The following is a 19,399-nucleotide window of genomic DNA, read 5'->3' as shown; positions in this document are numbered from 1 at the left end:
GCCCCGGGGGGCCTGGGAACAACACCGCGGTCCCAGGCAGGAGGGGGCACTTCCCGTCTCCCCGTCTGTGAGCCCCCAGTCCTGGGCATGGCCCTCCAAGGGGAGGCAGGTGGGGGCCTCTGCCTTCCTGTGCGACCCTGGGATGGTGACAGCACGTCTCCGGGCCTCAGTTTCGTCATCTGGAACCTGACTTCGCGGTAGGACAGGGTCGGTACCAGGCACAGAAGCAACACCAGGTCTGCGGGACGGATGGGGTGTGCTGAGCCAGTGGAGGAGGGGCTGGGCCGTCCAACACATTCCCTCAGCAGTTCCTGGCCTCTTTGAAAACAGGAAGCTGGCTCTCAAGGGAGCCCCCCAGCAGCGCTTCCTGAGCCTCCTCATGACGCGTGCTGGGGGGGAGGGAGGGGGGAGGCGTGGGGGGGGGGGCGTGGACGCACATGCGTGTTTGCAGGCGGCCTGGAGATGAGTGAAGCCCACCAATGCGTGCACACGTGTCTGCGTGTCAGCTTTGTCCGTGGAGTTACCCGGAAGCACGTGCCCATGGTGCGTGTGCTTGAATGTGGGTTTGCACACGTCGGCCAATACGGGAAGCAAACGCGGGCTGGTGGGTGCATTTGTGAGTCTGGGTCTAGGTGGCGGGCATCGGTGTCTATCTGCAGTGGGGACTGGGGAGTGCTGGCGGGAGCTAGCCAGTGGGGGAAACACCTAAGGGTCAGTGACGGTCTGGAGTCACTCAGCCACAGGGGCCAGAGGGGGCCAAACTGGGGCCTCCTCACGCCATGTTCCTGAGAGGCTTTTCACTTGCCGGCAAACTTCTACTCATCCTTCAAAACCCCATCTCGCCTGGGTGGCTCAGCGGGTTGGGCATCTGACTTCGGCTCAGGTCACGATCTCACGGTTCGTGAGTCCGAGCCCCGTGTCAGGCTCTGCGCTGACAGCTCGGAGCCCGGAACCTGCTTCGGATTCTGTGTCTGCCTCTCTCTCTCTCTGCACCCCCTCCTCTCAAAAATAAATAAACGTTAAAAAAAATTATAATAAGAAAACCCCATCTCAAATACCCCTTTTTTCTAAGCCAATCCTGACGCCATGGGCTGAGGGCATTTCGTGTCTGGCCATGTCTATCCCCTCTGGATGCTGAGGGGCATCGCCAGGAACACAGGGCCATGTTCCCCACATGCTGACTTTCTGGAGTTGGCCCAGATTCCTTTGCCATACCTGATCCCCAGGAGGGGGACTCCTGCTGCCATATAATCCTCAGAACCTGCCAACCCCGGTGGTTTAGAAGGTCGGGCAAGACATTTCCACTTGATCCACAGGCCCATGTGTTCCGGAAAGTCCCCTGCCCAGGCCTGTGGGCTTTCTGGCCTTGGCCCACAGCAGTTCAATGCCAGTCTGCTTTGTCTGTAGGATGGACCAGAGGTTTTCCAAGGCCCAGGCCGTGTGATGGGGGTTTCTCGCTGGTGTCTCAGTGTCCCAACCCCAGGGCCGCCATGGGGGGCTTTGAAACAAGGCTCAGATCCCATCCCTCACGCCCCCTCCCCCAAAGCCCACCAGGCCCTCTGTGGCCTCGCCCCGCAGCCTCTATCACAACAGATTTAGGCCTACCTCAGGGCCTTTGCACTGTTCCTTCTGCTCAGAGAGCCCTTCCCTCGCTCCCTACCTTCTCCTCCTTGATCTAAGTTCAAGTGTCCCCTCCTCAGAGGCCCCTCAGCCTCCCTGACCAAGTCTGCCGCTCTCTCAACCCCTCCCTTCCGCCTCTGGCAATTCATAATTACCACATATCTGTGGCTTCATGGCCATCCTCCACCTCTCCTCTGTAATGGGACCTCCAAAAGGAGGGGGCGGGGCATAACGCCCCTCCCCCAAATGGGAGAGTTTCCCAGCATCATGTCTCACCCTTTCCTTCCAGACTGGGCCTAGAAGTTTCCTCATTCTGGCTGTTATCAGCCAACAGCATAGATGGGAAATCCCAGGGAAGGAGAGGCGGTGTCCCCGTGTCCAGGCAGAGCATAATCCTCCCCCCACGTGGCCAGAGCTCCACCTCACCTGCGGGAGAACGTCCGGCTCTTAGGCTCGGAGTTCAAGGTCCAGCCCGCGTATGGCAAAACCCTTCCTCTTCCTTTCCTTAATTCTCAGCTGCTGTCAGAGACCAACTATTTGCTGCACTGAGCATGTCAGCACATCCGGCCGAGTACAAAGCAAGGGACTCGTTTGCACGGTATATGAACATTGCGGACCGATGAACTCATAGTCTGCCCAGTACGTAAACGCCGTTGCTTGTTGGCTACTGATAGCCGCGTAGAGAACAGAGGCTGCCCAAGCGCTTAGATCAGGGGTTGACAAACTTTTGCTATAAAAAGTCACATAGTATGGGGCACCCGGGTGGCTCAGCCATTGGAGCGTCCGACTCTCGATCTCAGCTCAGGTCTTGATCTCAGGGTCAGTTTGTTTTGCTTTGTCTTTAAAGTGTGTTTGTTTATTTTGAGACAGGGGGTTCGCATTAGCGGAGGAGGGGCAGAGAGAGGGAGAGAGATTGGGAATCCCCAGCAGGCTCCCTGTTCCACGCTGAGCCCGCCGCGGGGCCGGACCTCATGAACCCCGAGAGCCCGTGGCCCAAGCCAAAATCAAGCGTCCGCCGCTTAACCCGCTGAGCCACCCAGGCGCCCCTCAGGGTCATGACTTCAAGCCCCACGTTGGGCTCCATGTTGGGCCTGAAACCTACTTAAAAAAAATAACATAGGGGCGCCCGGGTGGCTCCGTCGGCTGGGCAACCGACTTGGGCTCAGGTCACGATCTCGCGGTTCATGAGTTCGAGCCCCACGTCGGGCTCTGCACTGACCGCTCGGAGCCTGGCCAGCCGTTCCCTTGAAAGCAGCCATAAACAATACACAAATGAGGGGGGGGCGTGGGCAGTGTCCCAATAAAACTTTATTTACATAGTTTTGAATTTCATATAGTTGTCGTGTGTCCGGAAACCTTCCTTCGGTACGTTTGTAATCCTTGCAAAAGCGTAAAAGGCACGTCTAGCGCGTGGCCAAAGCTACATCGTTTGCCAACCCCTGGATGAGACCTTCAGTGGGCAACAAAGTATCGGGAGTGGTCGTCTTACAAACACTGCAGCTCCGCTTAAAGGATTGCAGGTCGCCAGCGACGAAATTTTAGAGCAGGGTAGACGCTTAACGGCGTCTGACCCCTGACAGGCGACAGGTATCACGCTTGATGTTTATGAAGCATTAGATCGGAGCAAGTGAGGGTGGCTCCCTGGGTGTCAGGACCCAGTTTAAGTTGGACCCAGCCCCCCCCCCCCCCCCCCCACCGCTCCAGCACCACGCGGACCAAACCGGGCGCCGCCTGCCCATTCTCAGAACACTGTTTACCAAGTATCAAGTGACAGGGGCCGGCGGCCGGGTATCGAGTCACAGGGCAGTCACACTGAGGCTTGGGCGCTGTGACAACATCTCCAGACACCAGCTGTTTACAGTGACATGAGACTGGCTGTTTACAGGGGACCAGCTGACCTGCTTCCGGATGCCAGAGCCCAGATGGCCGGTGGGACGGGCTCCTCTGCAGGTGTTTGCAGAGGGCCCAGGTCCTGGGGACCCCCCTGCTCCTGCGGCTGCCTCCAGCAGCAGGAGTGGGGATGAGGAGAAAGCTCGTGGCCGAGGCGAGGTGAGGCTTTTGCTCGCCGAGGACCCGCACGCTCATCCCGGCTCTTTGGGGGTAGGAATTGAGCCCTGCGGGGCATCAGGTTCCGCGGTCTGGCCGCCACTCTCTCTCTGCTCATTCCCGGCTGCGCCACCTTGCGCGCATCGCTTCGCTTATCTGAGCCTTCACTTCTCTATCTGGAAAATGGGCAGGGCGATGGAGCAAGGCTGCCAAATAAAATACAGGATACCCAGTTAATGTGGAATTTCAGGGGCGCCTGGGTGGCTCAGTCAGTTGAGCGACCAACTTCGGCTCAGGTCATGATCTCAGGGTTTATGAGTTCGAGCCCCGCGTCAGGCTCTGTGCTGACAGCTCGGAGCCTGGAGCCTGCTTCGGATTCTGTGTCTCCCCATCTCTCGGCCCCTCCTCTGCTCGTGCTCTGTCTCTCAATAATGAATAAATGTTCAAAAAAAATTAAAAAAAAAAGAATTTCAGACAACCAGCCAATACATTTTTGTAGGAGTATATCCCAAATGCTGCATGGAATATACTTACGTTAAAAAAAAAAAAACAAACAAGAAAACAAGGTGTTTATCAAATATGCCTCTCCTATGATGAAGTCTCCCTGATAGGAGGTTGTGAAGGTCTTGAGGGGATCACAGGCCGGACACAGAGAAAGGGCCTGATGCATCATAGGACTGACGTTCACTGTCCCTATCTGCCCCAGGGGCTCACAGGGATGAGCCCAAGTGAGGATGCTGATTAGCTCATAAATGCATCATGTGCCTCTGGGGAGCAGGGCCTGGGTGACAAGAATGATGCCATTATTCAAGGGTTTCACTAGGATGTCAGCAAGAGGCTCTGCACCACAGGAAGGAGAGGCTTTCTTCATTCATAGCGTGTCCCCAGCACCTAGATGCTCTGAAGGGCTCAGCAGAGTTGTTGGGTGAAAATAAGAAGACATTCAATAAATAGTTGTTGAACTCCATGTTTGATCCCACCACTCTTTATTAAATACTTACTGCATGCCAGGCGCTCGAACCCATGCGTGCCCAGGGCTCCCCATCAGCAAGGGAGATGGGTATTAATACAGTCATCAGAGGCGCCTGGGTGGCTCAGTCGGTTGAGCGTCGGACTTCGGCTCAGGTCATGATCTCGCGGTTCGCGGGTTCGAGCCCCGCGTCGGGCTCCGTGCTGACAGCTCGGAGCCTGGAGCCCGCTTCAGTTTCTGTGTCTCCCCCTCTCTCTGCCCCTCCCATGCTCACATTCTCTCTCTCTCTGTCTCAAAAATAAATGAACATTAAAAAAATTAAATACAGTCATCAGCATAAACGCAAAATTATAACTTGGACAAGATCTGCCAAAGGGAGATACTCAGTGCTAGTAGGGCCCAGAGGGGCTTTCTGGGGGAGTGACACTTTATGGGGACCTGGAGGAAGAGATTCGCAGGTACAAACATGGCACAGAGCATCCTAGGTAGTGGGCACAGCCTGTGCAAAGGTCCTGGGGTGAGAGCGAACGTAATTTCGGGGGCTGGCTTCGTGCCACCCCCAGCTCCCTTTGACAATTTGCAGGCTCCAGCAGATAGTCAAGGCTAAGTTTAAGATGGTCGGGGTCTTCTGGCGAGTGGAGCAGGATGTGATGCCCTCAACCACCCACAGTGGGGGAAGGACAAAAGTCTGGGCGCATCCTCAGCCAGAGGGGTGGGGAGGAGCAGGTGAGGTGAACGGCGCCCTGCACCGCCTCTGCCCTGGAATTTCCTGAGCTACTTGCCGGCCCAGTCCACCCTCCTCGCCCACATGGCCATAGCCACTTCCCAGGGCACAGAGCAGCAGGATGGAGACAAGGCCACAAGCCACTGCTGGGTGGAGTCAGGAGGCAGAGAGAAGAGTTCTGGGACGCCCAGCTGGGAACTCTCAGGACGGAGAACCAGAGCCGGGATGGCAACAGTGGCAATCACAATAATAATAGCTTCTAAGGCCTAAAAGTGCCCAGCTGAGTCCTGGCAGGGAGATTTAATAGCCGCAAAAGCCCCAGCAGGCTGGTTCCGGAAGTATCCCCGTTTTACAGACAGAGAGACTGAGACTCAGAAGGATGAAGCTACTGGTTGAGGGCTCCTGGGGACCCCGGGATGTGGCAAATCTTCATTCAGGCTCCTACGACAATAACTACCACGGAACGGGGGGCTTAAACAGCAGACAGGTACTTCTCACAAGTCCGGAGGCTGGGAAGTCCAAGATCGGGATGCCGGCAGATCCGGTGTTTGGTGAGGGATGATTCTTGGTTTGTGGACACCTGCCTTCTGTCTGTGTCCTCACATGGCAGAAAGCAGGGAGAGGGAGCAAGCTCTCTTGTGTCCCTTCTCATAAGGGCACTAATCCCATCGTGGGGGCTCCGCTATCGTGACCTAATCGCCGCCCAAAGGCACCCCCCCCTTGTAACGCCATCACACTGGGGATCGGGGTTTCAATTTATGAACTTGGGAAGGGACGCAAGCATTCAGTCTATAGCCACACCCGCATTTCCTTTTTATCCTCACTGTTGAGGGGCTGACATCAGGGCCCATTGGACCCTCCGGGCCATTTGTCTCTAGCCTCATTAGTACTGGCCATAAAATGGGACTTTGGCCAATTGCCAATACCCATAGGAAGACCTTGACCCCGGGCTCCTGAGCCCACTCTGGGCTCAGCCCAGGGGGACTATGGCAGGAGATGTTTCCATCTCCCGGTTGAATCTGTAACTCGCCGTGTCCAGTTGGTAAAGGCAAATGTGTACATCCACTATCTGTTACTGTATACCTGGGGGAGGGGATGGGCTGCCACGGGGCCGATGGAACTTTCTGGGTGATGGAAATATGATATCCAGATTGACAGTTTCAGGACTTATGCATTTGCCAAAACACATCCAACTGTACTTTACTGGGTTTTGTTTTGTTTTTAATTTTTTTTTTAAACATTTATTTATTTTTGAGTCAGAGAGAGACAGAGCATGAACGGGGGAGGGTCAGAGAGAGGGAGACACAGAATCCGAAACAGGCTCCAGGCTCTGAGCTGTCAGCACAAAGCCCGACGCAGGGCTCAAACCCATGAACCATGAGATCATAACCTGAGCCGAAGTCGGCTGCTTAACCGACTGAGCCACCCAGGCGCCCCTGGGTTTTATTTTTTAACGTTTATTTATTTATTTCGAGAGAGAGAGAGAGAAAGAGAGCTCAGGAAGGGGAGGGGCAGAGAGACGGAGAGAGAGAATCCCAAGCAGGCTCTTCGCCATCAGCACAGAGCCCAACTCTGGGCTCGATCCCACGAACCACGAGATCATGACCTGAGCTGAAATCAAGAGTCGGACGCTTCACCAGCTGAGCCACCCAGGCTCAGTACGTGAGTCACGTACTGAATTCTACTGTATGGGAGTTATGCCCTAACAAAGCTGACCTTTAACACAGTTATATGAAATTTTATTTTAAGACCAGTTGGGGAAAGGCAACATCATAACAAAATTCACGTGCTTTTTTTTTTTAATTTTTTTTTTAACGTTTATTTATTTCTGAGACAGAGAGAGACAGAGCATGAATGGGGGGAGGGTCAGAGAGAGAGGGAGACACAGAATCGGAAGCAGGCTCCAGGCTCCGAACTGTCAGCCCAGAGCCCGACGCGGGGCTCAAACTCACGGACTGAGAGATCATGACCTGAGCCGACGTCGGACGCTTAACCGACTGAGCCACCCAGGCGCCCCATAAAATTCACGTGCTTTTATACAAAGTCTTCTGTTGGGGGAACTTGAGTTATTTGCTGTACCTACGTAAGGACGTCAAGTGCTATCTCACTATAGACTCTAGCTGTCCAGACGTGCCTGGTAATGTTCCCTTCCTCCCTTCGGAATAAAACGCATCTGTATTTTAAATCATGGCGACCCTAAGGTGGTATCTGCAAAGCCTTGGCGAAATACACACGAACATACTGTTACATAAACACAGAAAAGAAGATAAAAGCAGTCAGTCTAGGCTGGGAGATGTCACAGCTGTCAAAGCCCCACACCCAGACGCTGCCTCCGTTTCCCCATCTGTGCAATGACATAATAACCTCCTTGGGATTCTCTCTCTCCCTCTCACTGTCTCTGCCCCTCCCCTGCTCACACGCGCTCCATCTCTCTCTCAGGATAAACAAAAATAAAATAAAATAAAAATAAATCCTAGATTGGATTTGGTGTCCTTTGCCCTGTCTGCTGTACGTGTTTGCTTTATGCTGACGTAAATCGACACAACGGGTGGACCGCGATTCCCACCGTTGTCCAAGTGCCTGAGTTGTTCGTCTACACGGCAGGCTTCCTTGCAGGGTGCGGGCCAACCCAGTGAGGCGGCGTTCAGCAGCACCGCCTCAGCCATGCCCAGTGCGCAGCCGCCCCTTGACAAGGTCCACTCGTGGTCCTGCTTCTCTTGTAGAATAATCTTGGGGGTGCTGAGGAGCCCAGACCGGTGCCTTGAGACCCCGGAGCCCCTGGGGTCACCAGGAGGTTGGATTCAGGGTGACCAATGGGGGAGCTGGGGTGGGAGGCTTTGGGACCCAGCAATGTGGCTCCCAGGATGAGGGGAGGGGGTTAACGGGTGGGGCAAGGCAGCCAGGCCCAGGTTGGGCTCAGCGTGTATAACTTTGGCCCCTTTCAAAGTCCAGCCCGTCAACCATTCCCCGGAGGTTCGACAGCGTGGCTCATCCCACTCAGACTGGAGGCCCCGAGGTAGATGCAGGAGACGGGGGAGGTGAGACAGGGGACCCAGTCCACCTGTGAGAGAGACAGACAGATGGGGGAGAGACGGGGAGAGAGGGTCTCAAGGGTGATTTTGATTTTGGAGCTGGGCTCATCCTGTAAGACCCATCTCAAGTCTCGGATGAGAAGCATGACCCTGGGATTAGCAGGAACCTCATAAGGTCGAGGGGGAAGGAGTGTCATGGAACTCAGTGTCAGTGCCTCCTGGGTCACTGAACGTCCGGGGACGGGCCCATGGGTCACTGTGCATTCTTGACTTCAGGGCATGTTTGAAATTTTCCATAACACAAGGCATTTTTAAATGATCTCTGGAAAACATAAATAAACACATAAAATGATCTCTGGGCTCCTGGGTCTGATCCCAGGCCTGATGTCCAGGATCGAGGGAAATCTCAGCTCTTCCTGGAGCAAAGCCCAGTGGCGCCAGAGTGGGGGGTGTCTAGAAAACTCCGAGAATGCCCCAGGGCCTGAGACAGAGGCGCCAGGCCGCCTCAAGAAGGCGGCTGATTCCGGAAATATGTGATGTGCACCCCCACACCTGCCAGCTCCGAGGCTGGAGTGACCAGAGCAGTGACTCCTTCATCCCTGGGGAGGCACTTGCAATATAAGGAATGACCGCCCTTCCATGGGCTGCCTTCCTGGGAGACGCTGGGGGGAAGGCCGGACAGGGGAGAGGTGGGGAGTGAGAGGTGACAACCTGAGTTTTAGGGGACCTGGGGATCTCATCTCGTTCCCTGAGACTGGGGGAGCGGGGCTGGCCTTATGACTGATGTCGCTGAGGAAGCGGGCTGGGATCCAAATGACCAGATCCGGAGAAACCCATCATTTCACCAGGAAAAATCTCTGAACCATGACCTCCACCAAGAGTGGGAACAGAGGACGGATAGCTTAAAATGAACTTGTCGTGCACCCCAAAACCCATGAGGGCAGATGCCGGCCATGTGAAAATCGGTCCATCCAAAAACAAACAAAGAAACAAAACAGCTCGGTGGTATCGGGAATATGATAGAGGAAGGAATGATCTGGTGAAACAGATCAAGTGGAGGCTTCCCTACATTGGAAAGAGAAATAAATGAAATAAATGGGGCTCTCGACCCTTCAGGGAAACAGAAATGGCTCTCTTAAGAGATCCTAAAGAAGCAACAGGGAAGGTGGATGTACCATATTCATGGACGGGGAGGCTGAGGCTTAAAAGATGCAGATTCTCCCCATCTGAGGGTCTGTTTTGTCTCCCCCCCCCCCCCCCCCGCTGAAGTTTTAACACAACCCCATCTAAAGTCACAACACGGGCTTTCCCTCAGGAGCATGATAAGGTGACACAAAAATTCACCGGGAAGAGCAGAGGGTTGCAAATAGTCAGAATACTTATACAGAAGAACAGGGCGGTGTTACCTGTCCTACCAGCTATGGGGACCCATGACAAAGCTTGTAATTAAGTCAGAGGGATACTGGCACAGGCAGGGACACGTTGACCAATGGATTGGAATTAAATGCCCACGGCCACCCTATGGAGGTCAGGAATTGGCTCCAAGATAGAGAGGATCTATCTCAGCAGCGGGGAGGGGAGAGTATTGTCTAAAAGAATCCGTACAGTGAGAGTCTATGTTGAAAACAATTCAGGTAGTTCTTTCTGCCCACGGGTCCTGTCCCCGTGCTCTAATAAAACCAGTTACCTTTTCTGTACCAAAAAAAAAAAAGCCCAAACAATTCAGTTGGGTCCCTTTGTCACATCACACACAAAACTCAGTCTCCCGCTCCAGTCTCCGTTTCCATCTCACATGGCCTTCTCTTCTGTCTCAGCTCTTCCCCTCCTTTCTCTTATCTTCCAAGGACACTTGGCATTGGATTTAGGGCCCACCCTAAACCAGAATGATCCTATCTCAAGATCTTTACCTTAATGACATCCGCAGAGTCCCTATTCCAAATAAGGCCACATTCACAGGTTCCAGGTGGCCCCGTCTTTTGGAGGACACCAGGCAGATCGCTTCGGGGGACCCTTGGTCTTAAGCTCATATCAGAACACAGTGAACACCCATTAGCCTGGGGTCCACAAGGTCATGTACCTGTTGCTTCCAATCCTTGCTCGCCTCGATGTCCCCAGCTTCCGGCAAGGGCTTGGCCCACAGCAGATTGGAGAGGATTCCAGAGCGGTGAAGCGAATAGACTCAGGCTCCCGACAGCCAGGGTTGAAGTCCTAGCCCCTCAGAGCAGCAACCTGATCTCTCTGTGCCTCAGTTGCCCATAAAGTAGAGCTGATAATGATCTTCTTGGACAATGCTGGGTTGTGCCCCCCCCTCACAAAAAAGAGATGTCTACCCACAACCTGAGAATGTGACCTTAAAGGGCGTGAAAGCAAAACCAAATGTCCAAGATAGTGTCCCTTAGGCCAAAAAGGGGCTTAATACCTAACCTAATTGCAAATTCAACCTCCCTGAGAATGTAAGTCTTAACCAGTCAGCCAGGAATTTTCTTTCTTTCTTGTTCTTTAATTTTTTTAAATTATTTATTTTTGGGAGAGAGAGCGTGTGCGAGGGAGGGTCAGAGAGAGAGGGAGACACAGAATCGGAAGCAGGCTCCAGGCTCTGGGCCATCCCAGGGCCTGACGCGGGGCTCAAACTCACGGACCGCAAGATAGCGACCTGAGCTGAAGTCGGACGCTCAACCGACTGAGCCACCCAGGCGCCCCTCTTTTCTTTTGCTAATAACTTTCTAGCCCCACCCTTCTGGTAAAAACCTTCCATTTTTTTTACAACTCCTCCCAGCTCCCCTCCAGTCACTAGGTGCAATGCTGTCCCATTTGTGCCTGGCCTGATTAAAAAAAAACAATTTTTTTTTTTTAACATTTATCTATTTTCTGAGAGACAGTGTGAGCGGGGGAGGAGCAGAGAGAGAAAGACACAGAATCCGAAGCAGGCTCCGGGCTCTGAGCTGTCAGCACAGAGCCCGCTGCGGGGCTCGAACCCATGAGCCATGAGATCGTAACCTGAGCTGAGGTCGGACGCTTAATCGACTGAACCACCCAGGCGCCCCGTGTCTGGTTTGATAAAGGCAATTAGATCTTCTACTTGGTCCAATTTTTGTTCTTTAACAAGGGTCACTGCAAACATAATGAGCTTTGGATCTGGAGACAAGAGCTTCGGGGACTCGGGTTAAGGGACAAAGAAGAAGACGGAGACAAAGGCCACGTGCACGTGGACATAGAGGCAGACATCGGGGTGATGCAGCCACAAGCCAAGGAACCCCACAGGCTGCCGGCGACCACGGGAAGCCAGGAGACAGGCCTGGGTTGGGCGCTCCCTCTGAGCCCCCAGGAGGAGCCCACCTCGCCACCACTTGGGTTCCAGGCCTCCGGCCCCCTGGACTGTGTGAGAACAAGTTGTTTGAAATGTGGCAGGTTCACGGTCATCTGTTCCAGCCCCAGGAAGCTCAGACTTTGCCTTATAGCGTTGTTGGGGGTGATGGGATGAACTAGTACCTGGTACACAGCCTTTTAAACAGCAAGCACCTAATATATGCTCCGCAGGAGAATAAAATGTGCTAATTCAGCAAAGCATGAAGTCATTGTTGACTGTTGATTGAATGAGTGATCAAAGCTCGGTGGGGATGAGGGCTCCGTGCACTCCCAGGCCCCTGGCTCCCCTGCCCACACGGTCCCCAGACCCCTGACCTCCCCTCTGCCCAGGGTTGCCCTGCCTCCCCTGAGCAGACAGGTTGATCAGTCCCGAGGAGGCAGCCGGTGGGGCAGCAAACCTCCCCAGGCCTCAGGCGGTTGGAGCCGGATGCTATTTGCAAATCTGCAAATCGAGCAAATCGAAACCGGGACTGAGGCTTTGGCCACCCACTTGTGAAACCAGCCGCTGCTGTTTCCTCCCTGTCAGAAAGTCCCCCAGTGAGGGGACACGGGGAGGGGCAAGGGGAGTGGAGGAGGGCTGACTGTGTTCCCAGAGGACCTTGGGAAGTAACAGCACCTTTTTGCTTCGGTTTACCCATCTGCGACTGGGTGGGGGCAGGGGAGGGATCTGCGGGCTCCTGGTTGGAGACGTGGGAGTCGGGGACGCTGGGTAAGTGACTTCACCCCTCTGAGCCTCAGTTTCCCCATGTGTGAACTGGTGAGACACACACAGCCGCTCTTTCCTTTGGGAGACATGACTCCAATCCGATCACCTGCCTTGAGATCTCCCAGGGTGCCCCACTGCTCTGAAGGTGACGACCAACCCCCTCCCTGTGGCCCCAAAGGCCCCATAAGTCCCACCTTGCTGCCCTCCCCACATGACCTCCCCACGCCACCTCCTCAGGAAGAAACAAATGCATTCCCAGCTCAGGGCTTCGGTCTCCATGCCGCCCCTTCCAGAAGGTGCTCATCTGAAAAACTCTCTCTCTGCCACATCTGGCCAAGTGTCCTACTCCATTCATTCCATCCATCTCTCTCCCTGCCCCCAGGCCATAAATCCCACCAAGGGATATGTCCCCATCATGCTCAGCCCTGTCCCCAGCCCCTAGCCCAGGCCCTAGCACACAGTAAGCGCCTGGTAAATGGCTCTCATTAAGAATGTGATTAAGCACGCTGATTAAGCACATTGGCTTGACATTGCTGTGAACAAAACACAGACTCCTGATGGCAAGAGAAAAAGAAGGGCATGTGGGCGGACCTCCGAGCTGAGACCTGAAGGAGGTGACGGAGACATATGGATGTCTTGGGGGAGACTGTCGCGGGCAGAGGCACGGCGTGTGCAAAGGCCCTGGGGCAGGAGAGTGCCTGCCGTGGAGTTTCCCAGAGGCCCATGTGGCCTGAGTGGAGTGAGAGTTGTGTTAGAGTCAGCAGTTCGTTAGGCTTTAACAGGATGTCTGAAGGCCAGCAAAGGGTGAGTCACGGTCAGTTATGGGGAAAGTCAGAGGTCTGTCCTGGCAGCCCGCCAAAACAAAGCCACAAAAAGCCGGATCAAACCAGACAGGCCCAAGACAACAACAACAACAACAACAACAACAACAACAACAACAACAACAAAAGTGCAAAGCCCTGCTCCCCCCAAAATCCCCTCCCCAAGAAATAAATATTCCACCCCCTCGTTAACAACTGTCCATAAAGGCTAGAGACCCAAACCCCAGGCCTAGGAGCTCTTCCTTGAGCCTGCCCGCTCTCACCTCTCAAGAGTGTACTCTCGCTTGAACTACACGTTCCTTCTTGAACCACTCAGCCGTTATGCCTGGTCTGTCCTCGAATTCTTTCTCGCAAAGGAGACCAAGAGTCTCTGGCAGCATCCCGGGGTGCAGCTGGATGGAGGCCGTAGGACCCGGGGCTCTCCCCAGCCTCCCTGCCAACAGTTGGAAAGAAGTGGGAACCGCAAGGCCAGCAGGGTCCTGGGGCTATGGCAAGGCCTTTGGCTCTTACCCCACGGAAGGTGGGAGCCATAGAGGGTTCTCGAGAAAGGCAGGACGAGTCTGACCCTGGCCACATGGAGGGAAGGTTCTATGGGGGCTGAGAGCAGAAGCACGGAGACCAGGGAGGCAGTGCCTTGCTGGTTACAGGGACAGATTCTGCTGGGGTTGGACCAGAATCTGGGGAGAAAGGGTCGGGCTTAGGAGCAGTTTTGCGGGAGAATGGAGAAGAGGATGGGCCTGTTTGAGCCCATCTCACAGGGAGGTAAACTGGGGATCTGGGAGCGGAGGGATGTAGTAAAGGAGAGGCTGAAAGGGAAAGAGGGGAGTTAAGAGGTGGCCAGGGTCTGGGATGGAGATTCGGGGCCTCCCCAGACTCACCAGGGCTGGTACAGACACCATGCTTCTATCTCTGATTTTCTCTAGAATTTCAATCTTGTCAGAGGGAAGAGGCTCACCTCTTTCGGTTGACGATAGGCCCGACCCAGCTTCCCACAGGCTCATTTACTCCCCTCAGCAGCTCCGAGACCAGGGTACCATCTTTTACAGAAGGGGAAACAGAGGCGCAGACAGATGAACCCGTCACGCAGGTTGATGAGTGGCAGAGGAGGGGTTTCGAACCCAGGACGTCGGGCTCCAGACCCCGTTGTTGGGATGGCGCTCTGCCTTGGGGAGGGGGTGGCGTCATCCAATGTCCCACCCTGGAACGTATTATTTCGTACCCGGCTTCAGATGGGGTTTTTGTGGTTGTGGGATTGTTCATTCATTCCTAGCCACCTTCAGGTTCCTGCTTTGTGCAGGTGAAGTCCAAGGCCCCAGCTTGGGAAGGTCTAGGCCTGACACAGATACTCCTAGTTCCATAGAGTCTAGGCCGGGAGGAGTTACCCCGAGCTGGGGGTCCCCAAGGGCCTGGGGGCTTCCTGAAGAAGGGACCCTCAGCCTGAGACTCCCTTCCTGCGCCCCCCCCCCCAGTTACGATGAAAGGCAGGGAGCTCGGGGCCAATGGGGGCACTTCCCGGGTGGAGGTTCCACCTCAGACCCTGCTTCTAGCTGCCCCGCCCCCAGCTCCTGGCTGGCACCAGGCCACCTCCAGTGCCACCGCGACATGACTTGGGCCACCCACCAGACCACAGCCACTGGGAAACCAGCTGTGGGAGGTGAGGGTATCGCTGTCCAGCCTGCCCGGGGTGGGGGGGGGGGTGGGGGGAACCATTTACAGCGACTATTTATGGGGCAGGCCCAGGGGACCGCAGGCTGGAGGACAGCCTGAGAGCCACAGAGCCTGGTGGCTAGACCAGAATGACCAGTCATGCCACTGGGGGTTGGAGGCCCTGGATGAGACTCCTCATGATACAGGCTTCAGTTTCCCCATCTAAAAAAGTCAGGGAGGGGAGGGGAGTGGTGGCTGTGTGTAAGGCTGTGGATGTCGGGCTGCTGGGTTTCCTCGGTTTGAGAGGGATTCTGACGCGGTTTGGGTCTCCTGGGCAGCAAGAGAGAGCCCCAGGCTTCCTGGAGCGGGGGCCCCCCGAGGCCACAGTGAGGACAGATGGGGGGGGAGATTAGGATCTGGGCTCGGGAGAGCCTCTTGGACTGACGGCTGGCGCTGGGTTAGTGCGGGAGATCCCCAGGCAGGCTTGAGGGCGAGACAGAAGCAGGGAGAGACAGGAACGGATCGGGAGAATGTGAGACAGGGAAATGAAACATGAAAGGGAGAGAAATGGGAAAGATTAAGGGGGGGGGGTACGCTCAGGGAGGCACAGCCCCCCCCCCTACAAATCCATGGGAAGCTGGGGGCTCAGGACCAGCCCCCTTGTCCACTGGGCCAGAGGAGCCCCTGGGTGGGGCATTAATCTGTGTGCTTTTTAAAATTATTATTAAATATAATTTATTGTCAGATTGGTTTCCATGCAACACCCAGCGCTCCTCCGACAGGTGCCCTCCTCAGTGCCCCTGACCCGCCCTCCCCTCCCTCCCACCCCCCATCAACCCTCAGTTTATTCTCAGTGTTTAAGAGTCTTTCATGGTTTGCCTCCTTAATCTCTGTGTGCTGTTGAGCAAACCATGACTTTAATATTATGGTGGATGAGGGGCACCTGGGTGGCTCGGTCGGTTAAGCGTCCAGCTCTTGATTTTGGCTCAGCTCATGATCTCGCGGTTTCGTGAGTTCCAGCCCTGCTCCCGGGCCCTGTGCTGACAGCTCAGAGCCTGGGGCCTGTTTCAGATTCTGTGTCCCCCTTTCTCTCTCCGCCCCACCCCTGCTTGTGCTCTGTCTCTCTCTGACTTTCAAAAATGAAGAAACATTCTTAAAAAATGGTTTTTTTTAAGATTTTCTTTCTCTGCTCCTCCCCCCCCCAAAGTAAATAAATAAACAAACTTCAACAAATAAACACACTTTAAAAAAACATACCGTTGTGGATGATGTCAGCGACAGCTTCACTCTGCTCGCTCTCCACTCTCACAACCCCGAGGGAGGACTAACTACCCCCATTTCACCGATGGAGAAACTGAGGCTCAGAGAGCCCCCCCCCCCCCCCCACCCCAGGCTGCACAGCTAGGCTGGGAGCAGAGCCGGGACAGCCCGGGTGCGGGTGCGTGAGACGGCTGTCGGCTGTCGGTTGCCTGGGTGACCCCCCACCCCCCCACCCCCTGCCCAGCCCCCAACCCCAAGGCACATCCGCTGACCGCCCCCTTCCCCCACCAGCCCTCCCGGAGTGTTTTTCTTCCCTCCTCCTGGGTGTTTTGGTTTCGGGCCCCCGGAGCCGAGCGGCAGGCCGCGTAACAGGCGGTTCCCGCCGGCAGGGTCAGCCCAGGGCTGGCGGGGAGCCAGAAGCAGCGCCAGGGCCAGGGTGGGGAGGACTCAGGGAGCGATCACCGCCCTTGCCCCCCCAAGGGGGTCAGCCAGTTCCGTTTTCCTCTCCCCCTGTCCCCCCCCCCAAACCCGTGTCCCGCTGGCTCCACCTGGACAGCGGGGCCCAGCGTGGTCGCGGCCCCCATCTGTGGCCACGGGGGCCCCCTCGCTGGATGCGGGCGGGTGGCTCCGGGCGGGGTTTCCCGCGTCCTTGCCAAGGTTCCGTGCGCTCTGTTCGTTATTAAACATTGATGGAGGCTGCAGGGTGCGGGCCCAAGAGGCCTCCCGGTTGGGGGAACGAGGGCAGGGCGCAGACGCCCCAACCCCAGTGGGGTGGGGGGTGTTCCGGCCAGGACCAGAGGGAGGGGCTGGGGGCAGGAGGATGGGACAAGTGCCTGGAAGACCGGGAGAATTCTTAGCCATGACACCGAATCACAAGCAACCAAAGGAATACGTAAATTGGTCTCCATCAAATTAAAAAGAAAAACAACAAAAATTGACCAAGGTCATTCCTAAGAAAGTTGAAAAGGCAGGGGCGCCTGGGTGGCTCAGTCGGTTAAGCATCCGACTTTGGCTCAGGTCATGATCTTGCGGTTTGTGAGTTCGAGCCCCGTGTTGACGGCCTGGAGCTTGCTTCAGATTCTGTGTCCTCCCCACCCCCCCACCCCCCCCCACCCCCCCGCTTGTGCTCTGTCTCTCTCTCTCTGTCTTTCAAAACTGAATAAACATTAAAAAAAATTCTAAAAAGAAAGTTGAAAAGGCAACCCACAGAATGGAAGGAGAATTATCTGCAAATCTTGTATTTGACAAGGGATCGATATCCAGAATATATGAAGCACTCTTACAACTCAAAAGGAAACAGACCAATAGCCCGATTAAAAAATAAGGAAAGGAGGGACTTAATGTGACAGCCTGTCAACATTTGAAGATACTGGTACTTGATATCCTGTTAAGGAAAACGTGCCTCCAAATTTTAAGCTGGAGGGTCACTGGAACAACTTTTCGAAGAGAATCACAACTACGTGATTTTTTTAGATTTTCAGTACATACTAAGAATTGTGTACAAACTTAATTGTCTGTACTGACCCTCAGAACAACCAATGAAAACTCAATTATGAAAAAAAATATGGAAAGCATTCAAATAGATGTTTCTCCGAAGAAGGTCTATAAATGGCCAATAAGCACATGAAAAGGCGCAGAAAGAAAGAAAGAAAGAAAGAACAAATGAAAGAAAGAAAGGAGGGAGGGAGAGAGGAATGAAAGGGAGGGAGGAAGGAAGGAAGGAAGGAAGGAAGGAAGGAAGGAAGGGGAGAGGAATGAAAGGAAGGAAGGAAGGAAGGAAAGGGAGAGGAATGGAAGGAAGGAAGGAAGGAAGGAAGGAAGGAAGGAAGGAAGGAAGGAAGGTGAGTGAATAAATACACGGGGATAACGTCCAGCGATGGAATATTACTCAGTCATCGTAAAGGAATGGAGTTCGGACACACGCTACAACACGGATGAAGCTCTGAGACATTTATGCTGAGTTTCTTTCGCTAAAGAACACACACGGGAGGCCACGTGTCGTATGATCCCGTTTATATGAAATGTCCAAAGAGACAGATCCATAGAGACAGAGAGCAGATTGGCGGCAAGACAGAGAGCCGGGGGGCTGGGGGAGGGCGGGGGAGGGGAGGGGGAGTGACCGCTCACGGGCACAAGGTTTCCTTTGGAGGTGATGGAAATGTTCTGGAATTAGACAAAGGTGACGATCGTGCAGTATTGCGAAGGCACCAAGCACCACGGAATTAATTGTTCCTTTTACAAGGGTGATCTGTATGGTGTGTGGACATCTCTTAAAAAAAAACACTGACAAACAAAAAAAGGAGGAAGGAACAAAGGCACACAGCTGGGGGAAGGGCCAAGGGCCTGGCCTCTGCAGGGTGAGGGCGGTTAAGCGCGAGCGGCCTGGCCACGGCTGTCCTGCGTCATCCCTACGGCCCAGGGTCCTCGGGGGCCGCTGATGACCTCAGCCCCATCCTGGCTCAAGGGAGGAGACAGAGAGACAACATCTCTTCCTGACCAAGCGCAGAGGCCCCTGGAGAAACGGAGGAGGGAGGGATCTGGGGAGGTAAACTGAGGCAGCCTATCTCCCTGATGGAGACATGCTTCCTGACTCGAGGCGGAAGCCATGATGAAAGGGAGTCAGATCAAGAGAGACAGAGACAGAGGAGAGGGAGCGAGAGGGGGCCAAGGGCTCTGGAGAGGCCGCCTTATCCATTTTCCAGACCAGGACGCTGAGGCCAGCAAGGCTGAGTTGTCTGCTCCTCTGAACAGTAGCAGGACTCGCGCATCAGGTCTCAACCATCCTGCTCCAGGACACCATCCCCCAGCCTGAGAGTAAAACCCATAGGCCCCAGGAGGCAGTAACCTCTATCCCCACCCCCCCCCACGCCCCCACTCCCCCATCAACCACGCCTGCCTCAGGGCCTTTGCTCTCTCCCTTGTGCTGGCCTCTCTTCACCACTTGACCCTGGTATCACTGCTTCCAGGAAGCCCTCCCTTACCCACTGTTCACACTTTCACTAGTCGCCGTCACTGTGTCGGGTTTATTATAAGTCCCTGCGTGACGATCATGTGACCATCTGCCTTCCCCACCGCGCCAGAAGCCCCTCGTGACAGAACCAATTCTGACCTGCGCAGGATAGGGCTTGGCACACAGTAGGTGCTCAACGCGGACTTCGCAAATCAACGGATGAATACAGATGTGAAACGGGGTCTGCTACAGTCCTG

The 19,399-nt window shown here is 54.8% G+C and overlaps 1 long non-coding RNA gene across 4 annotated transcripts; it reads right to left on the bottom strand.

Moving 5' to 3' along the window:
• Positions 1–6,817: 6,817 nt before the first annotated feature.
• Positions 6,818–16,364, bottom strand: LOC113593520 (uncharacterized). 4 transcript variants are annotated; one of them, XR_008297200.1, is made up of 4 exons: positions 16,190–16,364; positions 13,549–14,483; positions 10,470–11,893; positions 6,818–8,714 (listed from the first exon to the last, which is right to left on the bottom strand). It is a non-coding gene; the product is annotated as an uncharacterized LOC113593520 (long non-coding RNA). The 4 variants fall into 4 exon arrangements; XR_003413708.2 differs by having other exon boundaries at positions 6,819–8,714; positions 13,549–14,448; XR_008297199.1 differs by having other exon boundaries at positions 6,820–8,421; positions 13,549–14,448.
• Positions 16,365–19,399: the final 3,035 nt, after the last annotated feature.

Source organism: Acinonyx jubatus, chromosome A2 (assembly GCF_027475565.1).
Source record: "Acinonyx jubatus isolate Ajub_Pintada_27869175 chromosome A2, VMU_Ajub_asm_v1.0, whole genome shotgun sequence".
NCBI classification, from domain to species: domain Eukaryota; kingdom Metazoa; phylum Chordata; class Mammalia; order Carnivora; family Felidae; genus Acinonyx; species Acinonyx jubatus.
The sequence above is the reverse complement of the archived record's forward strand: the minus strand, read 5'-3'. Positions and strand labels throughout refer to the sequence as shown.